Source organism: Bufo bufo, chromosome 11, assembly GCF_905171765.1.
Source record: "Bufo bufo chromosome 11, aBufBuf1.1, whole genome shotgun sequence".
NCBI lineage: Eukaryota > Metazoa > Chordata > Amphibia > Anura > Bufonidae > Bufo > Bufo bufo.
In genome coordinates this window covers 89,532,034-89,546,812 of record NC_053399.1, presented here as the reverse complement: position 1 = coordinate 89,546,812, position 14,779 = coordinate 89,532,034, and the positions used below count along the sequence as shown (strand labels likewise).

The window sequence follows — 14,779 nt, the reverse complement described above, 5'->3', positions numbered from 1 at the left end:
TTAGTTGAGAAGACCTGTGGTCCTAGCAGGACTATCAAAGCTGAGTCCCATAGCCACACCTTCTCCGCAAACTCTGCTCAGTCATTCTAATTGAATCTGAGTATGCACATGGATCCTGAGTTACATCCTATATTATACTCCAGAGCTGCACTCACTATTCTGCTGGTGCAGTCACTGTGTACATACATTACTTATCCTGTACTGATCCTGAGTTATATCCTGTATTATACCCCAGAGCTGCACTCACTATTCTGCTGGTGCAGTCACTGTGTACATACATTACTTATCCTGTACTGATCCTGAGTTACATCCTGTATTATACTCCAGAGCTGCACTCACTATTCTGCTGGTGCAGTCACTGTGTACATACATTACTTATCCTGTACTGATCCTGAGTTATATCCTGTATTATACCCCAGAGCTGTACTCACTATTCTGCTGGTGCAGTCACTGTGTACATACATTACTTATCCTGTACTGATCCTGAGTTACATCCTGTATTATACTCCAGAGCTGCACTCACTATTCTGCTGGTGCAGTCACTGTGTACATACATTACTTATCCTGTACTGATCCTGAGTTACATCCTGTATTATACTCCAGAGCTGCACTCACTATTCTGCTGGTGGAGTCACTGTGTACATACATTACTTATCCTGTACTGATCCTGAGTTACATCCTGTATTATACTCCAGAGCTGCACTCACTATTCTGCTGGTGGAGTCACTGTGTACATACATTACTTATCCTGTACTGATCCTGAGTTACATCATGTATTATAGTCCAGAGCTGCACTTACTATTCTGCTGGTGCAGTCACTGTGTACATACATTACTTATCCTGTACTGACCCTGAGTTATATCCTGTATTATACCCCAGAGCTGCACTCACTATTCTGCTGGTGCAGTCACTGTGTACATACATTACTTATCCTGTACTGATCCTGAGTTATATCCTGTATTATACCCCAGAGCTGCACTCACTATTCTGCTGGTGCAGTCACTGTGTACATACATTACTTATCCTGTACTGATCCTGAGTTACATCCTGTATTATACTCCAGAGCTGCACTCACTATTCTGCTGGTGGAGTCACTGTGTACATACATTACTTATCCTGTACTGATCCTGAGTTACATCATGTATTATACTCCAGAGCTGCACTCACTATTCTGCTGGTGGAGTCACTGTGTACATACATTACTTATCCTGTACTGATCCTGAGTTACATCATGTATTATAGTCCAGAGCTGCACTCACTATTCTGCTGGTGCAGTCACTGTGTACATACATTACTTATCCTGTACTGATCCTGAGTTACATCCTGTATTATACTCCAGAGCTGCACTCACTATTCTGCTGGTGGAGTCACTGTGTACATACATTACTTATCCTGTACTGATCCTGAGTTACATCCTGTATTATACTCCAGAGCTGCACTCACTATTCTGCTGGTGCAGTCACTGTGTACATACATTACTTATCCTGTACTGATCCTGAGTTACATCCTGTATTATACCCCAGAGCTGCACTCACTATTCTGCTGGTGGAGTCACTGTGTACATGCATTACTTATCCTGTACTGATCCTGAGTTACATCCTGTATTATACTCCAGAGCTGCACTCACTATTCTGCTGGTGCAGTCACTGTGTACATACATTACTTATCCTGTACTGATCCTGAGTTACATCCTGTATTATACCCCAGAGCTGCACTCACTATTCTGCTGGTGCAGTCACTGTGTACATACATTACTTATCCTGTACTGATCCTGAGTTACATCCTGTATTATACTCCAGAGCTGCACTCACTATTCTGCTGGTGCAGTCACTGTGTACATACATTACTTATCCTGTACTGATCCTGAGTTACATTCTGTATTATACTCCAGAGCTGCACTCACTATTCTGCTGGTGGAGTCACTGTGTACATACATTACTTATCCTGTACTGATCCTGAGTTACATCCTGTATTATACTCCAGAGCTGCACTCACTATTCTGCTGGTGCAGTCACTGTGTACATACATTACTTATCCTGTACTGATCCTGAGTTACATCCTGTATTATACTCCAGAGCTGCACTCACTATTCTGCTGGTGCAGTCACTGTGTACATACATTACTTATCCTGTACTGATCCCCAGTTACATCCTGTATTATACTCCAGAGCTGCACTCACTATTCTGCTGGTGGAGTCACTGTGTACATACATTACTTATCCTGTACTGATCCTGAGTTACATCCTGTATTATACTCCAGAGCTGCACTCTCTATTCTGCTGGTGCAGTCACTGTGTACATACATTACTTATCCTGTACTGACCCTGAGTTACATCCTGTATTATACCCCAGAGCTGCACTCACTATTCTGCTGGTGCGGTCACTATGTACATACATTACTTATCCTGTACTGATCCTGAGTTACATCCTGTATTTTACTCCAGAGCTGCACTCACTATTCTGCTGGTGCGGTCACTATGTACATACATTACTTATCCTGTACTGATCCTGAGTTACATCCTGTATTATACTCCGGAGCTGCACTCACTATTCTGCTGGTGCAGTCACTGTGTACATACATTACATTACTTATCATGTACTGATCCTGAGTTACATCCTGTATTATACTCCAGAGCTGCACTCACTATTCTGCTGGTGGATTCACTGTGTACATACATTACTTATCCTGTACTGATCCTGAGTTACATCCTGTATTATACTCCAGAGCTGCACTCTCTATTCTGCTGGTGCAGTCACTGTATACATACATTACTTATCCTGTACTGATCCTGAGTTACATCCTGTATTATAGTCCAGAGCTGCACTCACTATTCTGCTGGAGTCACTGTGTACATACATTACTTATCCTGCACTGATCCTGAGTTACATCCTGTATTATACTCCAGAGCTGCACTCACTATTCTGCTGGTGGAGTCACTGTGTACATACATTACTTATCCTGTACTGATCCTGAGTTACATCCTGTATTATACTCCAGAGCTGCACTCACTATTCTGCTGGTGCAGTCACTGTGTACATACATTACTTATCCTGCACTGATCCTGAGTTACATCCTGTATTATACTCCAGAGCTGCACTCACTATTCTGCTGGTGGAGTCACTGTGTACATACATTACTTATCCTGTACTGATCCTGAGTTACATCCTGTATTATAGTCCAGAGCTGCACTCACTATTCTGCTGGTGCAGTCACTGTGTACATGCATTACTTATCCTGTACTGATCCTGAGTTACATCCTGTATTATACTCCAGAGCTGCACTCACTATTCTGCTGGTGCAGTCACTGTGTACATACATTACTTATCCTGCACTGATCCTGAGTTACATCCTGTATTATACTCCAGAGCTGCACTCACTATTCTGCTGGTGCAGTCACTGTGTACATACATTACTTATCCTGTACTGATCCTGAGTTACATCCTGTATTATAGTCCAGAGCTGCACTCACTATTCTGCTGGTGGAGTCACTGTGTACATACATTACTTATCCTGTACTGATCCTGAGTTACATCCTGTATTATAGTCCAGAGCTGCACTCACTATTCTGCTGGTGCAGTCACTGTGTACATACATTACTTATCCTGTACTGATCCTGAGTTACATCCTGTATTATACTCCAGAGCTGCACTCACTATTCTGCTGGTGCAGTCACTGTGTACATACATTACTTATCCTGTACTGATCCTGAGTTACATCCTGTATTATAGTCCAGAGCTGCACTCACTATTCTGCTGGTGCAGTCACTGTGTACATGTGTTTCTATTAGAATTACTTTTGTGTTTCTGTATAGATTAGATATGGATTAAGTTTGTGTTTCTATATGGCCTTTTGCATACAAACTTTTTTTTTTCCGTTTACTTTCCGTTTTTTTGCGTTCCGTATACGGACCCATTCATTTCAATGGATCCGCAAAAAAAAAGGAAGGTACTCCATATGCCTTCCGTTTCCGTATTTCTGTTCCGTTCAAAGATAGAACATGTCCTATTATTGTCTGCATAAGGCTACTTTCACACTCGCGTTTGGTGCGGATCCGTTCAGAATGGATCCGTTTGTATTATCTGTAACATAGCAAAGACAATCCGTCATGAACTCCAGTGAAAGTCAAAGGAGGACGGATCCGTTTTCTGTTGTGCCAGAAGCCTCCAGAGCGGAATGGTGACTGATCGGGGGCAAACTGATGCATTCTGAGCGGATCCTTCTCGATGCAAACTGATCCGTTTTGGAACCGCTTGTGAGAGGAGCCCTGAACGGATCTCACAAACGGAAAGCCAAAACGCCAGTGTGAAAGTAGCCTAAGGCCTCCTGCACACGACCGCATGGCTTTTTCAGTGTTTTGCGGTCTGTTTTTCACGGATCCGTTGTTCCATTTTTTGTTTCCGTTGTGTTTCTCTTTCCGTTCCGTTTTTCTGTATGGCATATATAGTATACAGTAATTACATATAAAAAATTGGGCTGGGCATAAAATTTGTTTCCGCAAAAACGGAACGGATACTGAAGACATACGGAGTACATTCCGTATGTGTTCTGTTTTTTTTGCGGACCCATTGACTTGAATGGAGCCACGGAACGTGATTTGCGGGCAATAATAGGACACGTGTGCAGGAGGCCTAACGGACAAGGATAGGACTGTTCTATCAGGGGCCAGCTGTTCCGTTCTACAAAAAACGGAATGCACGCGGACATCATCCGTGTTTTTTGCGGACCGCAAAATACTGAAAAAGCCATGCGGTCGTGTGCAGGAGGCCTAAGGGTCCGTAGAATAGGTCCGGATCCATTCTGCAACGAATCCGGACCCATTCATTCTCTATGGGGCCGGAAGAGATGCGGAGAGCACACAGTGTGCTGTCCGCATCCGCATTTCCGGAGCGCGGCCCGGCAATACACTACGGACGTGTGAATGGACCCTTACAGGCATATTTGTCATTCGGGAGTTTGGAAAAGATGGGTGACAGGCAATACAGTCACCATTACAACCCTTCTCAGTGTTTGCTACCTAGCTTTTCCAGACTACTGAATGGCACCATAAATAACTTATGATGTATCTGGTTAGGCTTGTAAGGATTCTGGGAAAGCTGGGTGTAAATAGAGACCGTTGCATGTCTTAGGGGATGTTTTCCATTCAGGATTCTGGAAAAGCTTAGTTATAACCAATACGACAGTTTTCGCCTCAGGCAGCCTCTGCACGCAGGTGATGCAGGTTTGCCGTTCAGGATCCAGGGAGAGCAGAGTAACAATGAAGACAGTATATGGTTCTGGCCGTATATTGCTTTTATTGGGGTCGGCTCTGTCCGGTGGGAGTCCTAAACCAGGAATGATGTTAATGGCGCACAGACGTAATTACAGCGGCGAGGTGTCGGGGGACGGAGAGCATCTGACCCTTCTACTCCCGCCAGGTGCCGAGGAGCGGCCATGTTGGATCTGTCAAGTCGAGCTCTGGGGAACAGGCTATGAAATGCATCACTAATCCGCTGGTATCAGGGCTGCTCGCAGCTGTTCAACAGGTTGAGCGTTCCAGGCCAAGTCCGTCATGGCGCGGCGGATTACAACTTTGTGGATATTGAGGTAGCTGCATTAATTGGGGGGGAGGGGGTCCCCCCATTTTTTTAATGGAACCAGCATCTCCATGCATTCATTGAACAGCCCATTTAGTCCAGTGGGACCCGTGTAATTCCTCATTTCTCCTGTGGAGGTGCTGTAGGGAAACTTATTGCCTGGTAGGATTGTAGTATCGGGAGAGGTCCACCCTACCATCATATCATTATCAGGGGATTGTCCAGAGCAGACAACCTTGGACAAAAAATGTCCCCCCCCCCCCCAAAAAAAAAGAAAAAAAAAATTATTATTTAAGATCCCCAGTTCTGTCTCTCGGATATTATGTGGCTCTGAGAATAATCCCCTCTACCCTGGGTAGATGAGGCTGGGGTCCTCCATAGCCTCATAGCAGCGGCAGAGAAGAATTTGTTAAAGGATCGTCCACTTTTTCACAACCATATTGCCTTTGAGGCTTATAGAAATCATGGGGTGGGGGTCTCTGGACTCCCCTCTGTATATAATTAGCCCGCAGGACCATTGGCATCTGCTCAGGAGCTGTGTAATGGTAGGAAGGCACTGGAATGTACTGGTGCCTTACTGGGCTTCTATTTTGGGACAGGATTTCCCGCTCCTTGATGACGGTGTCACCTGTGCGTCGTACTCACTGTCCACACACACACGTGAGGTTACTCACTGGCCGGACACGTGGGGGCCACGTTCACATCAGTGCCCCCACAACTCTGCCATCATAGTGAATCCCCCCATAAGAGCCCTCATACCCCCCTCTCCTTCTGTATGTCACTCCTGACATTCTATGTGCTGCTGTGACGACCCCTTCCATTCACAGATTGTCTGGGATCTCCATCCCCCTCCTTGCAAATCAGATGAGTGGACAGATCCCTGCATCTCGCTAGACCACTACACTAAAAACACTCTGTACTGCTGTGAAGCCCCTTCTATTTAAATCTATGGCCCCCCACTTGCCTCACTTCCTCATGCATTTAACCATATGAGTGGACAGATAACACTCTGCGGAAATACTCTGTGCTGCGGTGACACCTCTTCCCCTCACTCTCTGTCCACAGCCTAATGTTTCACCATTCCGCTCAGATCATGACACAGCCCTTGTCACACAAGGCCCTATACCAGGGCCAGCTCCAGCTCCAGGTTTATGTGGGCCCTTGGGCGATATATCTCAGTAGGCCCCTTGTGGCATTTTTTTACATTTACATGTACCCCTATGGCTACCACAATGTATAATGACCCCCATACAGTATAAAGACCACAAGCGGCCCTTCACACAGTATAATGACGCCCCCAATGCCCCCACACAGTATAATAACCCCCAGTGGCCCCCCACACAGTATAATGACCCCCCAATGGCCCCCCACACAGTATAATGACCCCCCAGTGGCCCCCACACAGTATAATGATCCCCCAGTGGCCCCCACACAGTATAATGATCCCCCAGTGGCCCCCACACAGTATAATGACCCCCCAGTGGCCCCCACACAGTTTAATGACCCCACAGTGGCCCCCCATTCAGAATAATGACCCCCAGTCATTATACTGTGTAAGAAGCTGACTGGGCCCCACAGCAAATTTTTGTACGAAACCCCCCACCCCCAATGGGTTCATATCACAGTATAATATACTAGAATCTATTTACTGTAAATATATTAGCCCTACCCTGGAATAATAATACAATTAGGGGGTCATTTATTAAACACCTATAGTAGGAGTATTTCTGACAAAGATTGTGGCGCAATCTGCAACTTTTTCCCGCTCATGCCAGGTCTAAAAAAGGTGGCGTGGGCAGGAAGGGGATACAGTTATGGCCATACAGTTATTAGATAAAACCGCCATAGAGTAACTGGATAAAAGGGTATAAGAGGGCACAGTACATAGAATGACTAGGGGCATAAGGGGGCACAGTCACATGACCCTGTGACATTACAAGGTCCTTATGGTGCCATAATGAGAGGCAGAGGACTGAGACAGAGGCCCGGGGCCCTGGATGGACAGGAGGGCTGCACACAGCAAGTAGGTGGAAGGGCCTCTGAGGGGGATTCATACAATTAGTGGTGATGGCAGGTCTGTGCAGGGCAGCAATAGGGTGAGACATGAGGGAGGAAAGGAGACAGCAGGGGCTCCAGGAGAATGAGATAGGACAGGATATGAGGGGCAGGTGTCATGGAGGCAAACTGCTTCATGAGGCAAACAACTACATAGCATGAAGCTGCTGCTCTACTACAGCATCCAGCAGCAGCTTAAAGAGTTCCCTGACATCCCCCACAGACTCACAGACTGTCTTTACACTACTGCTCCAGCCCTGGTCTCTCTCCTCCTCAGGCGACAAGTCCTGTGTAGAGGGGGCGTGTCTGCTCTGCTGAAATGTAGAGGGGGCGTGTCTGCTCTGCTGAAATGTAGAGGGGGCGTGTCTGCTCTTCTGGAACATAGAGGGGGCGTGTCTGCTCTGCTAGAGCGTAGAGGGGCGTGTCTGCTCTGCAGGAGCGAAGAGGGGGTCGTGTCTGCTCTGCTGGAGTGTAGAGGGGGCGTGTCTGCTCTGCTGGAGTGGAGGGGGCGTGTCTGCTCTGCTGGAGTGGAGGGGGCGTGTCTGCTCTGCTGGAGCGGAGGGGGCGTGTCTGCTCTGCTGGAGCGGAGGGGGCGTGTCTGCTCTGCTGGAGTGAAGAGGGGTTCATGTCTGCTCTGTTGGAGTGTAGAGGGGGCGTGTCTGCTCTGCTGGAGTGGAGGGGGCGTATCTGCTCTGCTGGAGTGTAAAGGGGGCGTGTCTGCTCGGCTGGAGTGAAGAGGGGGCGTGTCTGCTCGGCTGGAGTGAAGAGGGGGCGTGTCTGCTCTGCTGTAGTGAAGAGGGGGCGTGTCTGCTCTGCTGGAGTGTAGAGGGGGCGTGTCTGCTCCGCTGGAGTGAAGAGGGGGCGTGTCTGCTTTGCTGGAGTGTAGAGGGGGCATGTCTTCTCTGCTGGCATGTAGAGGGGGCGTGTCTTCTCTGCTGGAGTGAAGAGGGGCGTGTCTGAAGCTTCTCAGGCTAGATGTCCTGCTCCGCTGGAGTGAAGAGGGGGCGTGTCTGCTCTGCTGGAGTGAACAGGGGGCGTGTCTGCTCGGCTGGAGTGAAGAGGGGGCGTGTCTGCTTTGCTGGAGTGTAGAGGGGCATGTCTTCTCTGCTGGCATGTAGAGGGGGCGTGTCTTCTCTGCTGGAGTGAAGAGGGGCGTGTCTGAAGCTTCTCAGGCTAGATGTCCTGCTCCGCTGGAGTGAAGAGGGGGCGTGTCTGCTCTGCTGGAGTGAACAGGGGGCGTGTCTGCTCGGCTGGAGTGAAGAGGGGGCGTGTCTGCTTTGCTGGAGTGTAGAGGGGCATGTCTTCTCTGCTGGCATGTAGAGGGGGCGTGTCTTCTCTGCTGGAGTGAAGAGGGGCGTGTCTGAAGCTTCTCAGGCTAGATGTCCTGCTCTGCTGGAGTGAAGAGGGGGCGTGTCTGAAGGTCTGCAGCACAGGAGAAACATAGAAACATAGAATGTGTCGGCAGATAAAAACCATTTGGCCCATCTAGTCTGCCCAATATACTGAGTACTATGGATAGCCCCCGGCCCTATCTTATATGAAGGATGGCCTTATGCCTATCCCATGCATGCTTAAACTCCTTCACTGTATTTGCAGCTACCACTTCTGCAGGAAGGCTATTCCATGCATCCACTACTATCTCAGTAAAATAATACTTCCTGATATTACTTTTAAACCTTTGCCCCTCTAATTTAAAACGATGTCCTCTTGTAGCAGTTTTTCTTCTTTTAAATATTCTCTCCTCTTTTACCTTGTTGATTCCCTTTATGTATTTAGCAGTTTCTCTCATCTCCCCTCTGTCTCGTCTTTCTTCCAAGCTATACATGTTAAGGTCCTTTAATCTTTCCTGGTAAGTTTTATCCTGCAATCCATGTACCAGTTTAGTAGCTCTTCTCTGAACTCTCTCCAAAGTATCAATATCCTTCTGGAGATATGGTCTCCAGTACTGAGCACAATACTCCAGATGAGGTCTCACTAGTGCTCTGTAGAGCGGCATGAGCACCTCCCTCTGTCTACTGGTAATGCCTCTCCCTATACACCCAAGCATTCTGCTAGCATTTCCTGCTTGTAAGAGGCACAGCTGCAGCCACCCTCTGCATGCTATTGATGCTCCTTGCTCCAGGGCCCGAATCTGGGGCTTCCACAATAGCTACACCCCTGGAGCTGCGGTTAGCGAATGAAATGACCGCAGCTCCCTGCGCTCCAGCAATGAGCGCTTCCATCTGTATTGATAGAAGCGTGCATAGCAGCGCAGTGGGCCCCGGCTTTTGTCCAGGTATGCCGGGTGCTGACGCCGACCCTGCCCTGTACCCTCTAACATAAATTAAGCAAATAGACAGTGCCCCACTACACCTCTTCTGAAATCCTCTGTGCTTCTGGATAATCTTTTTTTGAACAATCATTGTTTTCCCCATGCATTGTCCAGGTAAGATATTATCGACTACTTACAATATAACAGTTAGTTGGGTCATGACTACAGAAGTGATATTGGGGCTGCAATACCAGACTCAGCCAGTGGGCAAAAGTGGCACTGTTTCCGGAGAAAAACAAAAAAAGGACTTTTTTTTTCTCTTCTTAATCTCATAACTTCCTGCAAGTAGAGCTGGACTTTTATGGCACCAGGTGTCTCCACAGATCGCCATCCTCTTCACAACTAAGTGTCACAGCGTCTGCGCCGGGGTTTACACCTCTATGTGATTCCTGTGTCCTGTAATGACTGCTATAGTCGGTGGTCGCCCCCTCCACGAGACTGAACTGTCAAAGGCAAATTCCTGCCATGTTACCGAGCAGCTGCTGTCACCCTGAACCATTCCTGGAGAAAGCAGACACGTCCCAAAGAGCATGCACCCCAGTCCCTTAGTGGTGTCCAGGGTGCTATTCCCAGGGTACTGAATGGCGCCACAGCATTGGAAATAATCACCAAGAGAATCTTTTTGAAAGGTTTTTGAATTTGGGGGTAAATGGTGGAATGCGCCCCCCTGATCACAGCTGCTTTCATGTTTGCCTGTAAGCTCCTGTACAAATAGGCAGAAACAAAGTGACGGGCGGGAGGGAGAATTCACAGCTTGGCAGGTTGTGTGGTTTCATGGGCAGCTGGGGGGCAGACCCCACCACCGAGCCGCATGTGTGACATCCGAGCCCCGCTCACATAGTCCAAGGATAACAAGAGGCCGGCACCTCCTAACAGGATGGTCCTCTGCCGCAGATCTGGACCCAGCCTTACAGATCACATTTTTACATTTTACAATTTCAGTACATTTTTCGCAAAATTTTATCTGGCTTCACAATATAAAAGCTTAAAAAAAACTCCCAATATAGTAGATATAGAATAATTCTAAACAGAGAAAATTCTTAATTAAATGTATTTTTTTTTTTTAAATCAAACGTGGTGAAATGTTTCCTTTTATTTTGCAAAATTTGCTTACATTTTTTATTTTATTTTTTTGAGAAGGGAAAAAAATCTGCAATAGATATATGGAGACCTACTAAAATAATAAAAGCATTGGGGTACTTTCACGCGTTTTTCTTTTCCGGCCTTGAGTTCCGTCCTAGGGGCGCTATACCAGAAAAGAACTGATCAGTTTTATCCTAATGCATTCTGAATAGAGAGCGATCCGTTCAGGATGCACCAGTTCAGTCCCTTTTACGTTTTTTGGCCGGAGAAAATACCGCAGCATGCGGCCAAAAATGCTAAACACTTGCCAGAATGCCAGATCCGGCGTTAAGTGATCCGGCTTTCCGGTCTGCACATGAGCAGACCTTTAAAAATGTGAAAAAAAAAAAAGGAATACCGGATCAGTTTTTCCGGATGACACTGGAGAGACGGATCCGGTATTGTAATGCATTTGTCAGACGGATCCGGTATTGTAATGCATTTGTCAGACGGATCCGCATGCCGGAATCCTCTGCCGCAAGTGTGAAAGTACCTTAAGCCATACATTTTTGTGTGTGTGTGTATGTATATAGTGTAAATATACAAATTTTTTTTCTTTTTTTTATAAAATTAAAATGTGAATAAATCTTTGTAAATTTATGGGGTCAATTAACAAAAAAAACTAACTAATTCACAGTTCAGAAATATACCAAAAAATTTATTATATCTTAGGCTACTTTCACACTAGCGTTTTTCTTTTCCGGCGCTGAGTTCCGTCCTAGGGGCTCAAATCCGGAAAAGAACTGATCAGTTTTATCCCCATGCATTCTGAATGGAGAGTCAGTCCTTCAGGATGCATCAGGATGTCTTCAGTTCAGTCTTTTTGACTGATCAGGCTTTTCAGAAAAACGTAGCATGCAGTATTTTTACCTCCGGCCAAAAAGCCTGAACACTTTGACTGAACGCCTGATCAGGCCTTTTTCCCATTGACTTGCATTAACGCCGGATCTGGCACTGTGTGTTCAGTCAAAACGGATCCGGCTTTTGCATGTTAAGCCCGAAAAATGTGAAAAAAAAGTTAAAGTCCATAAATGGCGGATCCGTTTTTTCCAATGCATTTTTTCATTGTGATCAAAATCCTGATCAGGATTCAAATGTAATCCGTTTTCACACGTTTTTCCGGATCCGGCGGGCAGTTCCGGTGTCGGAATTGAACGCCGGATTAAAACAACGCTAGTGTGAAAGTAGCCTTAAAAATATGCAAAGAGTTATATATATATTAAAAAGGGAAAATGTAAAAAAAAAAAAACAACACTAAATAAATATAATTATAGTTAAAAAAAATATAAATTATATTTGAAAATACCATTAAAATCTATGTTTTTTTTCACATATCACTTTTTCATTTTTATCAATTAAGTATTTGAAGAAAAAATAATAATAAATCAGACCAGCGCAGACGTCACTTACCTGGCACGCGGTACTCGGGCTCTAGGAGTCACTTGCCCATGACACTTGACTCTTGAGCCACTGCTGCAGGTGGCGATGAACAGAACGTATTAAACCTGCATCCCGTCTCCTGCAATACGGCTGACCCCCAATATGAAGTGAGCCCACCGCACTTCTCCCAGCCCTGTACCCTCATCTAGGACCACCTTTTTTTTTTTTTTTTGGGAGAGGGTGGGTGCAGTTGGTCTCAGCAGGGCTCCGGAGATACCAGAGGGGAGATAAATCAGTGGACATTGGCACCTGCTCTGTGCTTGAACAACTGTGTATGGCCTCGGCCGTGCTCAGTGCATATGTTATTGCAGGATGGAGGACGTACAGTATAGGGTGTGTGAGAGAGAGAAGGGGGGGAGAGACTAGAGGGGGCTAAAAAAAGACTGAAACAGATGTAGGGGAAGCCAGCAAGCTGCAGATCAGGCTAAAGTCCTACAGCTGACACTTCTGATGCAAGGAGTGAGCGCAGGATGTCACTGGACACAGAGCTAAACAGCAATTATATTTAGGGCATCGGCCGCGTCACTTGCTGGACAGTTTTAAAGCATCGCTCCACCTAGGAGCACAATTTAAGGTGGCAGAAATAGCAACTGGGCAGCATGTTCCAGACCTACCGTGGCAGCAGGACACGCTAACGGTTTTAAATGCCTGCAAGTAAAGCACTTTTATTTTTAATAGCGCTCAGCAAACTCCTGTTTTGCTACGTTATCACGCAGCCATTAAAAAGAAAAACGCTTTTAACCGCCATGTTGGCAGGGGTTTTATTTTACCCCGGAAAGTTTAAACCCTGCCTTAAGGTTGCGTAAATAGAAAATCCAAAATATAGGATCAAAAATCTGTATTTATAGATCTGATAAGGGTCCATTCACACGTCCGTAGTGCGTTTTGCGAATTTGCAAAACACAGACACCGGCAATGTGCGTTCTGCATTTTGCCGACCGCACACTGCTGGCACTAATAGACAATGCCTATTCTTGTAGGAATAGGACATGTTCTAATTTTTGGGGAGAACGGAAATGCGGACCCGTAAGTGCGGGTCCACATTTCTGGATCCGGGCCGCACATTGTGCCGCCCCATAGAAATGAATGGGTCCGCAATTCCGAACGTGTGAATGGGTCCTAACAGAGCTCCAAATTACCTGTAAGAATAGTAAGAAAGTCATCCAATTCTGCCTGGCTGTAACCACCACTAGGGGGAGCTGAAAGGGAATGTTGTAATCAGAAAATTACCTACTGTTTAAACCCCTTAAGGACACAGCCCTATTTCACCTTAAGGACTTGGCCATTTTTTGCAAATCTGACCAGTGTCACTTTAAGTGGTGATAACTTTAAAACGCTTTGACTTAGCCAGGCCATTCTGAGATAGTTTTTTCATCACATATTGTACTTCATGATACTGGTAAAATGAAGTAAAAAAAAAAATACCAAATTTACCAAAAAATTTTAAAAAATTGCACATTTCTCTACTTCTATAATACATAGTAATACCTACAAAAATTATTACTTTACATTTCCCATATGTCTACTTCATGTTTGGATCAATTTGGGAATTATATTTTATTTTTGGGAGATGTTACAAGGCTTAGAAGTTTAGAAGCAAATCTTGAAATTTTTCAGAAATTTTAAAAAACCCACTTTTTAGGGACCAGTTCAGGTCTGAAGTCACTTTGTGAGGCTTACATAATAGAAACCACCCAAAAATGACCCCATTCTAGAAACTACACCCCTCAAGGTATTCAAAACTGATTTTACAAACGTCGTTAACCCTTTAGGTGTTCCACAAGAGTTAATGGCAAATGGTGATAAAATTTCAGAATTTTGATTTTTTGTCAAATTTTCCATTTTAATCAATTTTTTCCAGTAACAAAGCAAGGGTTAACAGCCAAACAAAATGCTATATTTATTGCCCTGATTCTGTAGTTTGCAGAAACACCCCATATGTGGCCGTAAACTACTGTACGGGCACACAGTAGGGCGTAGAGGGAAAGGTGCACCGTATGGTTTTTGGAAGGCAGATTTTGCTGGACTGGTTTTCTGATACCATGTCCCATTTGAAGCCCCCCTGATGCACCCCTAGAGTAGAAACTCCATAAAAGTGACCCCATCTAAGAAACTACACCCCACAAGATATTCAAAACTAATTTTACAAACTTTGTTAACCCTTTAGGTGTTCCACAAGATTTAATGGAAAATAGAGATACAATTAAAAAATTTCACTTTTTTGGCAGATTTTCCATTTTAATATTTTTTTTCGTTACAAAGCAAGGGTTAACAGCCA

General features: G+C 45.5%; 1 protein-coding gene across 1 annotated transcript in view; it reads right to left on the bottom strand.

Moving 5' to 3' along the window:
• Positions 1 to 12,796, bottom strand: part of HJV (hemojuvelin BMP co-receptor) — a 31,915-nt gene extending 19,119 nt beyond the window's left edge. Inside the window, exon 1 of the mRNA XM_040411246.1 lies at positions 12,472 to 12,796. The gene's annotated coding sequence lies outside the window, so the exon portion shown is untranslated. The remainder of the gene's footprint in view (positions 1 to 12,471) is intronic.
• Positions 12,797 to 14,779: the final 1,983 nt, after the last annotated feature.